General features: G+C 41.8%; 1 pseudogene; it reads right to left on the bottom strand.

The window, feature by feature from the left end:
- Window positions 1–1,934: 1,934 nt before the first annotated feature.
- Window positions 1,935–3,448, bottom strand: LOC107022128 (annotated as a pseudogene).
- Window positions 3,449–5,317: the final 1,869 nt, after the last annotated feature.

The following is a 5,317-nucleotide window of genomic DNA, read 5'->3' on the forward strand; positions in this document are numbered from 1 at the left end:
GTTTCCTCAATATTGATCAAGTTGTTGTTGATCATGTTTTGTATCTTGCGCTTCAGAGTTGAACAATTCTCTGTGTTATGTCCAAAGGCTCCTGAATGATAAGCACATTTGTGGTCAGCTCTGTAAAATTTTCCCAAAGGATTGGCTGGTCTTCCATCTCTTGGAGGGTTGAAGGATGAAATTGGATTAGACATATCTTGCATTCTTTGCATTTCGACCCTCATATCGGCAATATGTTGCATCAACTGCATAGTCAATCCATTTTTATCAGCGGCGGCGGGTTGAGCCACGACAACATCATTCATGTCAATCTCATCATTGTTATCCCCCATCGTTGTCTTTTCTTTTTGCAAATTTTATAGGGGAAGGGATCTTTAGGGGCGTCAGACCTTGTGAAGTACGGATGATCAACCAACTTATCAACACATATCAGTTAAAGGTACCTGAGAAGTGAAACAACTCAAAGGCAAATTTGTTAGTGCATATTCGGAGTACAAAATACATAATATCGCACAGAAAGCAGATAAACACATAAGTCGCTTCGTTTGAGGATATTTTAACCCACGAATGAGGACGGAAATATATTTTGAACAAACAGGAATTTGTTTGTTTAACGCTATCTCGGGAAGGATGAATCACGTTGAGCTATGGTCTTCTTGCAGCTGTTTTTCTATGCCCGTTGATCTTATCTTCGTATCTTCGAAACACGGAGGAGAATGAAAATTTTCAGCGATAGAGGCCGAGCCGGGAAAGGCTGCCTACGTATCTCACGAGGAGAATTCAAGCCCAACGTTGTTCGGGTTTAGGATGAAATACTTTCATTCATTCTTTCTTTGCGATTACAAGGAAATTGAAAAACAACATTAAACTTCCTAGATGATGACAACAACATTTCGGTGATTTCCCCTTTGTCGTTGCGTCACTCCATTCTCTTCAGACAATCGGAAATGGAGGCTTGTAGACGATTTCCTCCTCATCGTCCTCCTCGGTCAATTCGTTGTCGTGGCCACTGTCGTCTGCTCCCTATTCACAGGCGAGGCATTTCCTGCCCTTCAAGTTGCCACGGGTCGTCAATTCCTTATCAAGTGACGCGCTTTTGGCCAACAGTACGGCAGTCTCAATATCTATCTTTGCTTCTCTCGCCTTTCCTTCGTGCACCCCCAAACGAAGCAAGTTTAACCTTTTCTTAGGCTTTCAGTTTCCATCTCAACCTCTTTCTTTCTTTTTATCTGCGACGCCAGATCTTCATCCAATGTCGCGGCCGCAGCTTTGTAGATTGCCGTGGTCATGTCTACTTTGAGTCCTTCCTCCTTAACCTTCTGAATCTCTCGAGTGACTCGCTCGATCTTTCTTCGCAATTCCTCCTCAGCGAACTCCGTCTGGACGTTTTTGCCTTTGTCCATAGTAGTGATTCACCTTTCCTGAGACGGTAGAGCGGTATTTAGGATTTGTGGTATGGGAGATGGCCTTTTGAGTGAGAAACTTGAGACTTGGGAATTTTTGTCAGACATTTGTAATAGTGGCTTCCGTATATTCTTTAGAATTTCTAGCTAGGAGTGGGTTTACGATATCCTCATTCAAAAAAACATAACACATAAGCATTTAAATACACATATATATCGCGTCCTAATCATGCTTGGGGACCCTTTTGTGCCAAGGGTAGGCCTAGCGCATTCGAACGATGTATGTGTGAATTTAAACCAAATAAACAATTCCCCCTCAAAATAACATTTAATAATGGATAAAATGTTCGAAAAAGGGAAATAGACATAAAGACGAACCCACGCAGGGGCCATTCGAAAGTGCAACAAAATCAGGCCCACGCAGGGGCTAAAGCAGTGTAAATACAAGTAAAAAAACCCGCGCAGGGGTGATGTCCACTACGCTGCTCCGGACGGTCCCGCTCAGTTGTCGTCTTTCTGAATTTTGTGCTGCTAGAACATATACCTCAGCATCAATAGAAAACCTTCACCCAGACGTCCTTTGTCTTCCAGACTCTCGTATCGCATCCTCTCGATTTTCTGCTGGATCCAGCTGTCAAACACATCATACCCCTGCCGCAGTCTTTCGATCTCTCGAGTTTCCCTCTCAAGAGCGTCTTAATTCTCTACGAACTTGGCATAGACCTCATTGGCCTCTTCCTTTAACTCTCGCAATTCGGCCACTGCTTTGGCTTCTTTGTCTGTCACACTGCGAAAGCTACGCGGAATCTGAAAGGAGATATTCTGTATGTCCTTCCGCAGCCGCTTTTTTTAACCTGCGTCATATCCAGGGTTGAATCGGTCCAGGGCGATAGTGTCTTTACCCATGCGCTTGGCGTTCTTCCATTCTCTGAGCATTTCCAAAGCATCGTCCACCCTGTCGTCCACAATGTCATACACATAAGCGCCATAATACGCTTCTCTGGGCACGGTCTGTTTTCTTCCGAACTGTCGCAAGACTCGGAATGGCGCGTAAGGGCGAATTCCCCGAATGCCAGGTAGAGGGAGCACGACACATCTACGACTCTCCACGACAACTTCCTTGGATATGAAACGGTCATCCATTGGAGGTCCTCTTCTCTCAATTCGGAGAAAATTTGGGCCCATCTCCCTCTTGTTCTCCGATTGTTCATGTTTGCCCAGAATAGTAAGTCATTTAGGTCCTTGAGAGTGTTCTTGGTGTCGAGAGTGTGCAATTCTCGAGTTCCAGCACCCTTCGCCAAGTGGCTGAGAATCCACCATTGGAGGAGCAGATTACACCCCTGGAAATATCGGTGCCCTTCTTTGCACTTACCCAAAGCTCGATAAATATCAGATAATATGACCGGAGCTACGGATTAGTACGTTGTTGTTCCTTGATTTTCGTATCCTTTGAACAACGTATGGACGACCGTTATGACTCTGGTGTTGATGCTCAGACTCGGACCGTGCGGGAAGACCATTGTTCCCAACAATAATACGGCGAACGCTAGGGGGCGGACTTCGTTCCATTCCCTGTAGGAAATCTTAAACTCCTGATTATACGCTGCGTAGAAACTCGCGTGTCAAAATCTGACATAGAGATCTCTGAAAATCACGTGGGAATCCTGACACCAATAAGTGAAATCTTTCCTTAGTCCAAACCAATCCGCGATGTTCACTACGGAAGGTTTGTTGGGGATGAAAATATCCTCTTGTTTTCGGGCTCTCTTCTCTATACCAGCGCCCACGGTGTCTATGCAATCCCTTATCTCTTCTAGCGTAGGGGTAATTTCGGCCGTTCCAAAACGGAATACCATTTTCTGACTGTCCTAGTACCCCGTAAGCACCTCGATTAACTCTGGCCAGCCATCCATGTTGATCAGCTCAGTTAAGGCCCCTATGTACTTGTTAAGGGTTCGCTTATGATCCCCGTCCAAGTCGTTGTGCCACATCGTAAGCTGAGGCGACGCTGAGACAACCATGTTGAACTTAGGGAAACGATCCATCTGAAAAATAAAAGCGCGTTAGATTTTCCCCTACCCCCAAGTTGGTTTTCACACATACATTTCCGAATGTCAAGCAATATGATGCGTCGTGAGGTCGAAGACCTTAGACACAATTTTGGCGGTTTTCTACTAAAATGGACTTAATACGCCTTGGGTATTATGTCATCCTAGGCTGATGCCTAATTTCGGCTTTGGTTTTGCTCTATCTTAGGCTTTCTAGAGTTGTTTTCAAATAGACGGTTACCCGAGTCGGACAAACATCGGGGTGGAGCTATCGAACAACACCGGATGACCGCATTCCGACTATTTGTTCGATACTCCCAAATGATTTCTTGGGTATATCTGACAGAAGTCGCGGTAAGCCGCGTAACTTCCGTTTCCTAATGCAACTATTTGCCGTTTGGCGGAAGTTATGCAATGAAATGCAATTTTCAAAAACTAAAGTGTTTAACAATTAAAAAATTATTGCAAATAGTCAAATAGGTTAGTCTTAGGGTTAGAATCCTCCAAATAATCCCCAGCAGAGTCGTCATTTCTGTTTTATCGAAAAAGTAATTTCGAAAAAGAGTTTGTTTGTTTTTTAGAGATATTTTCGACTTTTAGGAATCGCCACTTAATTTTTTAAGAAAAATTAAGAAAACTTATTTTCAAACAACTTAAACAGAAAAATTGTTTTGAAAATATTTAAGGGTTCGGGATTCCTATTAGCGTCTTAGGAAGGTTTCGAAAAAGCACCTAAGACGCTCCGCTAACTACGGTTTTCCGACGATTAACAACTTAACTATTTTTGTTTTAAAGATTTGCGAATTTTTGAACTTCTTAAGATTTTTATCTAGGCAAATTTTACAAGTTTTGAAATATTATCATTTTAAGACGTAGTTTAGTTTTAAGTTTGATAAAAATAGAAAGGGATTCGACGGGGTTGGAGTTCTTCTAATCCTAAAACTAACGATAACCCACGCAAAAATATAAACAAGTAAAGGGGGGAGAGAGATAGAGAGAGAGAGAGAGAGATTTTCGGGTCAAAATTCGGGTTTTGTTCGCCTTGACCGAATTTTGGACCCAGCTGCTTTCGGGTTTTTGACCCATCCACCTGTCCTAGTCTAAACATACAAAATAAATATAGAAAGTAAAAAAACGACAAAGGGCTTATGCCCATTACAAATAGAAAATACAAAATATAAAATAAAAGGGTCTTCCGGTCCATTTCTTCTACTTTCTTCAATCTTCGCGAGATCCCGAATTTTCACGTCTGTCTTGATAGTTGGACTCGATGAAAATCTTCTAAGCCTTTATGGCTCTTCGGAAAGGCAAGGAAGAGAATGGAGTCTCAAAGCGGACTCGAGAGGAGTTTTCACATGCCACCAAAACAAATGAAATGAGAATTGACATTTTTTAGACAAATAACTAGAATCAACAAAATACACAAGCACAACAAGGGCCTCTTCACGCGTAATGCTAATTGAATATCCACATGAACAGCAAAATCAATATTCAGCGATTTTAATGACAACTTTAAGGCTAAGAGTCATAAAAATGCATACTTGGAAAGCTGCTGGAATTAGATGCATTTTTTTTAGAGAAATTTTGAAATTAAAACCATATATTTGATAGATTACTGTGAAGAAAAACTCATATGCCAAATTAACTTCAAATTGATATGCATAATCTCATGAGCTTGAGCAATCAATACAAGTCAATACTCATACTCCGAGCGACAAAAAACAACATGATTCTACTTGACATCACGTGAATAAAAGGAAAATTAAATCAGAGAACTAATCAAGTGAAAATCGGTGTGACATAATTATCAATTATCTTAAGAGACAGGAGGACCATGAATATTATTTATGAATCAAATTTGCAGCC

Source organism: Solanum pennellii, chromosome 1 (genome assembly GCF_001406875.1).
Source record: "Solanum pennellii chromosome 1, SPENNV200".
Taxonomy (NCBI): domain Eukaryota; kingdom Viridiplantae; phylum Streptophyta; class Magnoliopsida; order Solanales; family Solanaceae; genus Solanum; species Solanum pennellii.